This window comes from Salmo salar, chromosome 25 (assembly GCF_965601325.2).
Source record: "Salmo salar chromosome 25, fSalSal1, whole genome shotgun sequence".
NCBI classification, from domain to species: domain Eukaryota; kingdom Metazoa; phylum Chordata; class Actinopteri; order Salmoniformes; family Salmonidae; genus Salmo; species Salmo salar.
In genome coordinates, this window is record NC_138315.1 from 20,520,109 (window position 1) to 20,533,798 (window position 13,690).

Below are 13,690 nucleotides of genomic sequence, written 5' to 3' on the forward strand. Positions count from 1 at the left end.
AGGTAAACATGCAAAGCTTAGTGTCAAAGATGGACCTTCTTGATGTCTGGGTGCATGATATGAGCCCTGATATTCTGGTTCTCATGGAGACCTGGCTCAAGAGCAGTGGAGGCTGCTGAGGGGAGGACGGCTCATAATAACGGTTGGAAAGGTGTGAATGGAATGGCATCAAACACATGGAAACCATGTGTTTTATGTATCTGATACCATTCCACCAATTCTACTCCAGACCTTACCACAAGCCCGTCCTCCCCAATTAAGGTGCCACCAACATCCTGTGCTCAAGAGTTGTATCATGGATAAGGACATTGAAATTGCTGATTACAACATCTTCCGATGTGATAGACTGAAGGGGGAGGGTAGCTATATACACTATATGACCAAATGTATGTGGACACCTGCTTGTCGAACATCTCATTCCAAAATCATGGGCATTAATATGGAGTTGGTCCCCCCCCATGCTGCTATAACAGCCTCCACACTTCTGGGAAGGCTTTCCACTAGATGTTGGAACATTGCTGTTGGACTTGCTTCCATTCAGCTCAGGGATTCGATCCAGCAACCTTTCGGTTACTGGCCCTACGCTCTAACCACTAGGCTATCTGCCGCCCTTAAATATGGGTCATGACAGTGTTATGACAAGTTATGTCACCTGTTAAGACATATTATGACATGATTATGATCGTGTCATAATGTGTTATGACGCTGGACGTCAAGTAAAGTGTTACCATATTTTAGCTACTGTAAGCCTAAGCAGCCTGTAGCTGTGTAGACAACCTAATTCCCCACAGAGGAACATTTTCTGAAAGTCAGAGCCAGGGAAAAAACAACAACAACAAAACATATGATTAAACTTTAAAAGCTTGGTCATGCTTCCTTTAATGGTAGTTATTATAGTCACAGGAGGAGACTCTGCGTGAAGATTCGACGTGTTGTATTAGAATTTCACCACACACTGTGTAAATTGGTGGCAGCTTTTAAAAGGCTTTTAGCAACGTTCACTGCCTGATATTCTCAGTCACTAAACTATGTCTGTGTCTCAAATAGCACCCGTTTCACTACATAGTGCACTACTTTCGACCAGATCCTAATGGGTCCTGGTCAAAAGTAGTGCACTATAGAGGGAATATGGTGCCATTTGGGACGCACAGCCTCTGCCTCCGTGCCGTTTAGTTTTTACCTCTTTAATGTGCAGAGGGGGGCATGCTGAGTGCCTTGGAGGCGGCCCAGAGTCACATGGGGTTACATTCATTGACAGGAAGGGGAACTCAGGGTGTCACCAACGCTATCTGGCTTCCAGTCGTTGAAAGGGTTGACTTTTACGTTGCTCACTAGGATTGCATAATCAGGCGGAGCCGAGCACATTGACTTGACCCGTTAGCTGAGGTTCAACAGCCCTGGAGTGAATTTGTATTCCATGTTCCTAAAGGTATCAAAGGACATTCAGGAGAGATGTGGATTGATATGATTTATCCTTTAAAGACTTTTTCTGCTAGATGTTTTCTTAGACCCCTTTTCCATGTTTGACCAGAAACAAAAGCCTTTGCTTATTCCACATTTTTAGGGTGGAAAATGGTTGAAAATGTCTATATTGTATGCCTTCATTTCTCAAGAAAATATAAACTCTTAGCTTTCATTTGACAAGAAATCTGATGTGCTCCTATGAACTTCACATGTTAGTGCTCATGGGTCCTTTTACATGGAAATGCTCCAATACAATTCACAAAAATTGTGATAAATGCATTTAAAATACCACTTTCTGTTCTATGAAACTCGTGTAGTGTAGAAATTCCATACAATTACTATATATTTTTTTTCTGACATAAGGACAAAATACACTCCCTTATGTATTTATTTGGACAGTGAAGGTAAAACTTTTAATTTGGCTGAATCCTCAAACATTTTGAATTTGAGATAAAAAAGTTTTGTATGAGGCGACTGTCACGTCCTGGCCAGTATAAGGGTTAATTGTTATTGTAGTTTGGTCAGGACGTGGCAGAGGGTATTTGTTTTATGTGGTTCGGGGTGGTGTTTTGGTAAGAGGGCGTTTGATTTAGTATTTCCGGGTTTTGGTTTATGATCTATGTTTATGTAATTCTATGTTGAGTCTAGTGTGTCTGTTTCTATGTTTGGGTTCATTGGGGTTGGGACTCTCAATTGAAGGCAGGTGTTGTCTATTTGCCTTTGATTGAGAGTCCCATATATGAGGGTGTGTTTGTGTTTGTCTGTTGTGGGAGATTGTTTTTGCACTGCGTTAGGATAGCATGCAAAACTGTTGCACTGTCATTGTTTATTATTTTTGGTATAGTGTTCACGTGAGCAATTAATTAAATTCAAAAATGAACACGACATCCGCTGCGTATTGGTCTACATTTTCAGACGACGATTTCGCAATATCGTCAGAAGACGAAGACAGTCGTGACAGCGACAGTACAGAATGTAACATTTGAGGGTATTTTCATACATATCTATTTTACCGTTTCGAAATGAAAGCACTTCACAAGTATTTAGTTCCCCCATTTGAAAGTGTCATAAGTATTTGGAGAAATTCACTTATAGTGTATTAAATGTAGTCACGTTTACTATTTGGTCCTATATTCCAAATAGGCAATGGCTACATCAAGCTCGTGACTCTACAAACTTGTTAGATTCATTTGCAGTTTGTTTTGGTTGTGTTTCAGATAATCGTGAATGAATCGTGAATAATGATGAGTGAAACAGTTAGAATCATAAATGTCAGACCCCCCTAAAAATGCTAACCTCCCAGTTATTGGTAATGGTGAGAGGTTAGCATGTTTTGTAGACATGATCTTTGTGCATCTGTAACTTTCTCACTCATCATTATCCACAATTCATTCAGGATTAATCATAATCATGGTAGCATCCACATTAATGTAGAAGTGTTCAAAAACATATTATATTCTTATTTACAATAAAAATGATTCCAAAATGACCCAATACATTTACATTAATTTCTATTGTGCACAAGATAATCCGAAACACAACAAAACAAACTACAAATGCATCCAACAAGCTTGATGTAGTCAGTGTGCTAGGAATATGGAACCAAATACTAAACTTTTAACGAAATGTAATAGAATAGTAGTTAATTTGTCCAAATACTTATGACACCTTCAAATGGGGGGAGTAGACACATAATGTGCATTAATTTCTAAATGGTAAAACAGATATATATGAAAATACCGTCAAACAAAAGGTGATGTTCTCTAATGTCGCCTCACATACCACATTTAATAACCTATCTAGGGTACGTGGGACGGTAGCGTCCCACCTGGCCAACATCCAGTGAAATTGCAGAGCGCGAAATTCAAACTACAGAATTGTAAATATTTTACATTCTTGAAAATACACATGCAATATGTCCAATTAAAGCTTGACTTCTTGTTAATTCAGCCGCGGTGTCAGATTTCAAAAAGGCTTTACGGCAAAAGCAAACCATGTGATTATCTGAGGACAGCACCCCATCAAACAAACACAGACAATCATATTTCATCCCGCCATAAAACTCAGAAATAACAATATAATTCATGCCTTACCTTTGAAGAGCTTCTTCTGTTGGCACTCCAATATGTCCCATAAACATCACAAATGATCCTTTTGTTAGATTAATTCCGTCGTTATATCTCCAAAATGTCCATTTATTTGGCGCGTTTGATCCAGAAAAACACCAGTTCCAACTCGCGCAACATGACTACAAAATATCTCATAAGTTACCTGTAATCTTTGTCCAAACATTTCAAACAACTTTCCTAATACAACTTTAGGTATTTTTTTATGTAAATAATCGATACAATTTAAGACGGGATAAACTGCGTTCAATAGCGGATAAAAAAAAAGTTGAGCGAGCTTTCAGGTCACGCTCCCCAACCACAACAGTACACTAGACTCGACCCTCGTTCTGAACAGGGCTACTTCTTCATTTCTCAAAGGAAAACCATCAACCAATTTCTGAAGACTGTTGAGATCCAGTGGAAGCGATAGGAACTGCAAGCAAGCGTCTTAGAAATCTAGATCCCCATAGAAAACCCATTGAAAAGAGAGTGACCTCAAAAAAGAAGATTCCTGGATGGTTTGTCCTCGGGGTTTTGCCTGCCAAATAAGTTCTGTTATACTCACAGACATCAATCAAACAGTTTTAGAAACTTCAGAGTGTTTTCTATCAAATACTACCAATTATATGCATATCCTTTTACTTTGGGAACCTCAGTCATCCAAACTTCCGAATACTGCCCCCTACCCCGAAGAAGTTTAAATCCAAATTGGTGGAGTATAGAACCAAATGAAAAGTCCAAATAAATATGTAGGGAAGTGTGTGTGTGTGATTAGAGAAGCACTCCACCACGCCCACAATAGCAATCATAATTTCCTCTCACATCACACAATCATTAAATCACCCTATTCATATTCAAGTGTGTTAAGTTTCGCATCCCCATCTAGGCTACATGTTAACATGGGACATATTACACACATCAAAACACAATGTAATTTCAATGCCATTCATGCATGTTTTCATCCCAATTAACATGTATTGAAAATAATTGAAAAAGCCATGCTAACTCAAATGGACAGGCCTGCCATCTAAAAACAGACTATGCCATTAATTAGCTGTTTCTTGGAAACAGAAAAACGACTGTGCTGACGTAAGGTAAGATGATCACGACGATAAATCCATAGTGGACATCATCTCCATTTCCCACACTGACAACAACAGCCACTTATAGAGGCCTCTGAAAGTCATACAGAGCAGGGAGCAAAGAGCAGAAGATATCAAAGTATACCAATTAAGTCTCAGACACACAGAGAGGTAAACAAGGCTGGAGATGGAACAGTGATAGAAAGGCAAAGTGTGGCAGCAGGAGTCAGGAGGAGTTAGAGCAACAAACTAAATGAGTGCGCCCCAAATGGCACCCTATTCCCAGTATAGTTCACTACTTTTGACCAGAGCCCCTATGGTCCCTGGACATAGTGTTAGACTATAAAGGGAATAGGATGCCATTTGGGATGTAGACCATTTCGTGATGTCTGTGATAGTATAGGATGAACTTTAATGTCCCAATGGGGAAATTGTCTTAGACACACAGTACTGCTGTATACAATATAGAAACTGTACATTACACATTCATAATACAACAGAACACATGCATTGCATGTTACCCTTATCATCATACCATTCTCATATAGCCACATACATAAAACTTTGCATATTCCCTTAATCTGTCAGAGGCATACTAACACAGCTCAGCTTTACATATTGCTGTTTAGGTATTTGATGGACATGGGAATGAAGGAGTGCTTATACCTGTTCAACTTACATGTGGGGACCCTATAGCGTCTGTCTGAGGGGAGGAGGGACCCTATAGTGTCTATCTGAGGGGAGGAGGGACCCTATAGTGTCTGTCTGAGGGGAGGAGGGACCCTATAGTGTCTGTCTGAGGGGAGGAGGGACACTATAGTGTCTGAGGGGAGGAGGGACCCTATAGTCTCTGTCTGAGTGGAGGAGGGACCCTATAGTGTCTGTCTGAGGGGAGGAGGGACCCTATAGTGTCTGTCTGAGAGGAGGAGGGACCCTATAGTGTCTGTCTGAGGGGAGGAGGGACCCTATAGTGTCTGTCTGAGGGGAGGAGGGACCCTATAGTGTCTATCTGAGGGGAGGAGGGACCCTATAGCGTCTGTCTGAGGTGAGGAGGGACCCTATAGTGTTCTGTCTGAGGAGAGGAGGGACCCTATAGTGTCTGTCTGAGAGGAGGAGGGACCCTATAGTGTCTGTCTGAGAGGAGGAGGGACCCTATAGTGTCTGTCTGAGGGGAGGAGGGACCCTATAGAGTCTGTCTGAGAGGAGGAGGGACCCTATAGTGTCTGTCTGAGAGGAGGAGGGACCGTATAGTGTCTGTCTGAGGGGAGGAGGGACCCTATAGTGTCTGTCTGAGGGGAGGAGGGACCCTATAGTGTCAGCCTGACGGGAGGAGGGACCCTATAGTGTCTGAGGGGAGGAGGGACCTTATAGCGTCTGTCTGAGGGGAGGAGGGACCCTATAGCGTCTGTCTGAGGGGAGGAGGGACCCTATAGTGTCTGAGGGGAGGAGGGACCCTATAATGTCTGAGGGGAGGAGGGACTCTATAGAGTCTGTCTGAGGAGAGGAGGGACCCTATAGAGTCTGTCTGAGGAGAGGAGGGACCCTATAGTGTCTGTCTGAGAGGAGGAGGGACCCTATAGTGTCTGTCTGGGGGAGGAGGGACCCTATAGAGTCTGTCTGAGGGGAGGAGGGACCCTATAGTGTCTGTCTGAGGGGAGGAGTTACCAGCCCTTTCAAGCTTAACATCCTTATCATTTATCGCCCTCCAGGTTCCCTTGGAGAGTTCATCAATGAGCTTGACGCCTTGATAAGTTCCTTTCCTGAGGATGGCTCACCTCTCACAGTTCTCGGTGACTTTAACCTCCCCACGTCTACCTTTGACTCATTCCTCTCTGCCTCCTTCTTTCCACTCCTCTCCTCTTTTGACCTCACCCTCTCACCTTCCCCCCCTACTCACAAGGCAGGCAATACGCTTGACCTCATCTTTACTAGATGCTGTTCTTCCACTAATCTCATTGCAACTCCCCTCCAAGTCTCCGACCACTACCTTGTATCCTTTTCCCTCTCGCTCTCATCCAACACTTCTCACTCTGCCCCTACTCGAATGGTATTGCGCCGTCCCAACCTTCGCTCTCTCTCTCCCGCTACTCTCTCCTCTTCCATCCTATCATCTCTTCCCTCTGCTCAAACCTTCTCCAACCTATCTCCTGATTCTGCCTCCTCAACCCTCCTCTCCTCCCTCTCTGCATCCTTTGATTTCCTCTGTCCCCTATCCTCCAGGCCGGCTCGGTCCCCCCCTCCTGCTCCGTGGCTCGACGACTCACTGCGAGCTCACAGAACAGGGCTCCGGGCAGCCGAGCGGAAATGGAGGAAAACTCGCCTCCCTGCGGACCTGGCATCCTTTCACTCCCTCCTCTCTACATTTTCCTCTTCTGTCTCTGCTGCTAAAGCCACTTTCTACCACTCTAAACTCCAAGCATCTGCCTCTAACCCTAGGAAGCTCTTCGCTACCTTCTCCTCCCTCCTGAATCCTCCTCCCCCTCCCCCCCCCCCCTCCCTCTCTGCGGATGACTTCGTCAACCATTTTGAAAAGAAGGTTGACGACATCCGATCCTCGTTTGCTAAGTCAAACGACACCGCTGGTCCTGCTCACACTGCCCTACCCTGTGCTTTGACCTCTTTCTCCCCTCTCTCTCCAGATGAAATCTCGCGTCTTGTGACGGCCGGCCGCCCAACAACCTGCCCACTTGACCCTATCCCCTCCTCTCTTCTCCAGACCACTTCCGGAGACCTTCTCCCCTACCTCACCTCGCTCATCAACTCATCCTTGACCGCTGGCTACGTCCCTTCCGTCTTCAAGAGAGCGAGAGTTGCACCCCTTCTGAAAAAAACTACACTCGATCCCTCCGATGTCAACAACTACAGACCAGTATCCCTTCTTTCCTTTCTCTCCAAAACTCTTGAACGTGCCGTCCTTGGCCAGCTCTCTTGCTATCTCTCTCAGAATGACCTTCTTGATCCTAATCAGTCAGGTTTCAAGACTGGGCATTCAACTGAGACTGCTCTTCTCTGTGTCACGGAGGCTCTCCGCACTGCTAAAGCTAACTCTCTCTCCTCTGCTCTCATCCTTCTAGACCTATCTGCTGCCTTTGATACTGTGAACCATCAGATCCTCCTCTCCACCCTCTCCGACCTGGGCATCTCCGGCGCGGCCCACGCTTGGATTGCGTCCTACCTGACAGGTCGCTCCTACCAGGTGGCGTGGCGAGAATCTGTCTCCGCACCACGTGCTCTCACCACTGGTGTCCCCCAGGGCTCTGTTCTAGGCCCTCTCCTATTCTCGCTATACACCAAGTCACTTGGCTCTGTCGTATCCTCACATGGTCTCTCATATCATTGCTATGCAGATGACACACAATTAATCTTCTCCTTTCCCCCTTCTGACAACCAGGTGGCGAATCGCATCTCTGCATGTCTGGCAGACATATCAGTGTGGATGACGGATCACCACCTCAAGCTGAACCTCGGCAAGACGGAGCTGCTCTTCCTCCCGGGGAAGGACTGCCCGTTCCATGATCTCGCCATCACGGTTGACAACTCCCTTGTGTCCTCCTCCCAGAGTGCTAAGAGCCTCGGCGTGACCCTGGACAACACCCTGTCGTTCTCCACTAACATCAAGGTGGTGACCCGATCCTGTAGGTTCATGCTCTACAACATTCGCAGAGTACGACCCTGCCTCACACAGGAAGCGGCGCAGGTCCTAATCCAGGCACTTGTCATCTCCCGTCTGGATTACTGCAACTCGTTGTTGGCTGGGCTCCCTGCTTGTGCCATTAAACCCCTACAACTCATCCAGAACGCCGCAGCCCGTCTGGTGTTCAACCTTCCCAAGTTCTCTCACGTCACCCCGCTCCTCCGCTCTCTCCACTGGCTTCCAGTCGAAGCTCGCATCCGCTACAAGACCATGGTGCTTGCCTATGGAGCTGTGAGGGGAACGGCACCTCCGTACCTTCAGGCTCTGATCAGGCCCTACACCCAAACAAGGGCACTGCGTTCATCCACCTCTGGCCTGCTCGCCTCCCTACCTCTGAGGAAGCACAGTTCCCGCTCAGCCCAGTCAAAACTGTTCGCTGCTCTGGCACCCCAATGGTGGAACAAGCTCCCTCACGACGCCAGGACAGCGGAGTCAATCACCACCTTCCGGAGACACCTGAAACCCCACCTCTTTAAGGAATACCTGGGATAGGATAAAGTAATCATTCTAAACCCCCCTTAAAATATTTAGATGCAGTATTGTAAAGTGGTTGTTCCACTGGATATTATAAGGTGAATGCACCAATTTGTAAGTCGCTCTGGATAAGAGCGTCTGCTAAATGACTTAAATGTAAATGTAAATGTACACCCAGGTACTTATATGAACTAACCTGTGCTATGTTGGCATTGTGGACAACCACAGGCATGTGGTCGCTGACAGATTTGGGGTCAAACACCATATCCTCCGTTTTCTTTACATTAAGGATGAGATGGTGCTCATCACACCACTTGACAAACCTTTGAATCTCTGACCTGTACACAGTATCAGCATTTTACAGCTTACCCATCTTACATACAGCAGACCAAGAATGGTGGTGTCATCAGAAAACCTGACAATATAGTTATCAGGATTACTGCTAGTGCATTCATATGTGAATAAGATGGGTGAACTCAAACAACCCTGCGGGGCACCTGTGCAAACAGTGCCTCAGAGAGGATACTGTTAACTCTAACCTGCTGAGTGGGCTAGTCAGGAATGAGTGGTATCACTTTACGTTATAGGGGTTAACGCCCATCTGCTTTAACTGGCTGAGTAGGACATGTGCCTGTATTGTGCTAAACACTGAACTGAAATCAATATATAACAGTCTAGCATAGGCCTTGTGGTTTTCCAATGACAATAAGATGCAACATTGTAAACAGTGTTGATTGCATCATGAGTTCCACGACTTTGCTTATAGCCAAAGACTCTAACACAGGGGTCACATCTGAACGGAGCTCACACACCTTGATATTTTCAAAGCACTTCATTACGATGGGGGTCAGGGCAACAGGTTTATAGTGATTACTTTATTTTGGACAAGGCTTTTTGAGGACTGGAGTGATAATGGCCATTTTCCACAGAGATGGGACAGTATGGGAGTCTACAGACCTCTGAAAGAAAGGGCACCTGTCAGGTGTCAGTGTGCAGCGGTAGGACGGAGTCAGGCGCAGGACACAGAACTGAGTAAAAGACATACTTTACTCGAAAATAACATTTCCACGTAGGGAAAAACACACCAGCGCACAGAAGTCTAGAACACTAAACAAAGAACAAACACGCAGAAAACCATGTGGGAACCAGAGGGTTAAATAGGGAATAAATGATAACGTAATGGGAACCAGGTGTGTCCAATCAAGACAAAACAAATGGAAAAAGAAACGTAGATCGGTGGTAGCTAGAAAGCCAGTGACGTCGACTGCCAAACGCCGCCCGAACAAGGAGAGGCACCAACTTCGGCGGAAGTCGCGACAGCACCAAGCCAGAGTCAGTTCCACTGCACATGTTTTTAGAAGAAAAGCAGACATACCATCAGGACCTGTTGCCTTATTCGTACAGGTGTGCTTGAAGACTCTAGTGACAACTATAGGGTTGATTTCCAACCTATGAACACAACCATCAATAACAATGGAGTCGGTCACATTATCACACTCAACAGATTGTCACTCAACTGTGACAATCTGTGTTGACTTGTACACATCTAACTCATGAAAAATGTCCCAATCTCTAAACCAAAAACATCCCTTAAGTGATTCTATGCTAGAGTTGTACGGTAGGTAGGAATGAGCTGGACAGTGTTGTGATCAGAGTTAGACAGGGATGGTTTCGCTCAAGCTGTGTATGCATTTTTAACATTTCCGTAACATTTATCAAGGATTCTGTTATTTCTAGTGTCACATTTAACATATTGTTCATACCCAGGTAGTGACATTTCCGGTTTGCAATTATTGAAGTCCCCCAAATGAAAATAGGGGCTTCTGTGGTGCGTTGTAGTTGTTGATAGACACAGTCAGCTACTTGGGCAGCCGTACACAGAGCAGATAAGAATGTTCCCAAATTCAGATTCTATTTACAATGCACAAGACTCTGGTATTGTATATTGTCTACACCCCTTGTTGTTGATGTACACACAGATACCGTCCCTCCTGCTCTTCCGTGACGCATCACTGCTATCCAAGCAGACATGGGTAAACCCCTCAACTTTAATAAGAGAGTCAGGGAGGTCTTGATGTAACCAAGTCTCAGTAAATGTCATGATGCAGGACTCACTGTACTCAGAGCATGCTCTGGCGTTGAGTCGGAGAACGCGTGCTGCATAGGATCATAGACGGTAGAGGTGATCTGCTGCTACTTCGCTGGAGCCGCTGTCTGATTTCCCCCTCGGGTTCCTGTATGAGTGCCGATCGAGGATCATATTTGCTGCTTTACACTCTACAGTGCCTTTGGAAAGTATTCAGACCCCTTGACTTTTTCCACATTTTGTTACGTTACAGCAATTTCTAAAATTTATTAAATCAATTTTCCCCTCATCAATCTACACACAATGTCCCATAACAATAAAGCAAAAACAGGTTTAGAAATGTTTGCAAATGTATTAAAAATAGAAATATCACACTTTCCTAAGTATTCAAACCCTTTATGTCACGTCCTGACTCTTGTAAGATGTCATTTTCTATAGTAAAGTAGGTCAGGGCGTGACAGGGGGTGTTTTGGGCAGTTTTCTATGTTTTCTATTTCTATGTTTAGGTTCTAGTTTTTATATTTCTATGTTGTTGTTTTTTGGGTTGATCTCCAATTGGAGGCAGCTGGTCCTCGTTGCCTCTAATTGGAGATCATATTTAAGTAGGGGTTTTTTCCACCTGTGTTTGTGTGCAGTTATTTTCTGTTTAGTCTCTGTACCTGACAGAACTGTATTCTGATCGTTTGCCGTTTGTTAATTTGTCTTTAGTATTTTTCAGTTAATAAATATCATAATGAGCACTCAACACGCTGCATTTTGGTCCCCTCTATATGATGCTCGTCACAGAACTGCCCACCACAACTGGATCAAGCAGCGTGCTTGGGAGGAGATGGATACCTGGTCACTGAAGGAGAGTCTAGAGAGGGTAAACTGGACTTGGGGCCAAGTAATAGACAGATATAGAAGCCTGCCAGGGAGGCACGAGAGGCTACAGAAACCCAAATAAAACAAAATTGGGGGGGGCACATGGAGCAGTCGGCGGAGCCGAGGAGCAAACCAGAGCCAATCCGGGAGAATTTAGAGAAGGGAGAAATGGGAGAGTTATTGAGTTGGTGGAGGACGCACAAGTTTTTCCCAAAGGAACGTGTCGTCAGTTTGGTGCCTCCTGAGTCAGCTCCCCGTACTCGTCCTGAGAAGTGTGTGGAAGTTCCAGAACAAGTAATACCGGCTATACACACCAGGTCTCCAGTACGTCTCAGTACGTCCTGTGCCTCCTCTCCGCACTCGCCCTGAGGTGCGTGTCATCAGCCCGGTGCCACCTGTACCGGTCCCACGCATCAGACCTCCGGTGCGCCTCCACAGCCCAGTACGTCCTGTGCCTGCTCCTCGCACTCTCCCTCCAGTGCGCTTCCAGAGCACAGTACGTCCTGTGCCTCCTCTCCGCACTCGCCCTGAGGTGCGTGTCATCAGCCCGGTGCCACCTGTACCGGTCCCACGCATCAGACCTCCGGTGCACCTCCACAGCCCAGTACGTCCTGTGCCTGCTCCTCGCACTCTCCCTCCAGTGCGCTCCCACAGCCCAGTACGTCCTGTGCCTCCTCCCCGCACTCGACCTGAGTTGCGTGTTACCAGTCTGGCGCCACCTATGCTAGTCCCATGTATCAGACCTCCAGTGCGCATACCCAGTCCGGAGGCTCCGGACTGGGGAGCGTCGCCGGAGGCTCCGGACTGAGTATGCGCACTGGAGGTCTGATGCATGGGACTAGCATAGGAGGCGCTCCCCAGTCCGGAGCCTCCGGCGACGCTCCCCAGTACGGAGCCTCCGGCGGCGGCCTGCAGCCCGGAGTCTTCGGCGGCGGCCTGCAGCCCGGAACCTCCGGCGGCGGCCTGCAGCCCGGAACCTCCGGCGGCGGCCTGCAGCCCGGAACCTCCGGCGGCGGCCTGCAGCCCGGAACCTCCGGCGGCGGCCTGCAGCCCGGAACCTCCGGCGGCGGCCTGCAGCCCGGAGCCTCCGGCGATGATCTACAGTCCAGTTCATCCGATGACGATCCACGGTCCGGTGGTACAGAAGCAGAGGGATCTGCGGGCAGAGCGGGGTTTACGCCCCGTACCGAAGCCACCTCCGCTGCTGGAGGATCTGCTGGATGGTAAGGTTCTGAGTACTGCACTAGAACCGCCATAGACAATTGTCACCCTCCCTACCCTCCCTTTTTGTTTTGTGGTTTCTTTTTTTTTTTTTTTTTTTGCATTCGGAGTCTGCACCTTTGGGGGGGTACTGTCACGTTCTGACTCTTGTAAGATTTAATTTTCTATAGTAAAGTAGGTCAGGGCATGACAGGGAGTGTTTTGGGTGGTTTTCTATGTTTAAGTTCTAGTTTTTCTATTTCTATGTTGTTTTTTGTGTTGATCTCCAATTGGAGACAGCTGGTCCTCGTTGCCTCTAATTGGAGATCACATTTAAGTAGGTTTTTTTCCACCTGTGTTTGTGGGCAGTTATTTTCTGTTTAGTCTCTGTACCTGACAGAACTGTATTCTGATCGTTTGCCGTTTGTTATTTTGTCTTTTAGTATTTTTGGTCCCCTCTATATGACGCCCGTTACACTTTACTCAGTAGTTTGTTGAAGTAACTTTGGCAGCGATTACAACATCAAGTCTGCTTGGGTATGACACTACAAGTTTGGCACACCTGTATTTGGGAGGTTTCCACCATTTTTCTCTGCAGATCCTCTCAAGCTCTGTCAGGTTGGATGGGGAGCGTTGCTGCACAGCTCTTTTCAGGTCTCTCCAGAGATGTTAGATTGGGTTAAAGTCCGGGCTCTGGCGGGGCCACTCAAGGACATGC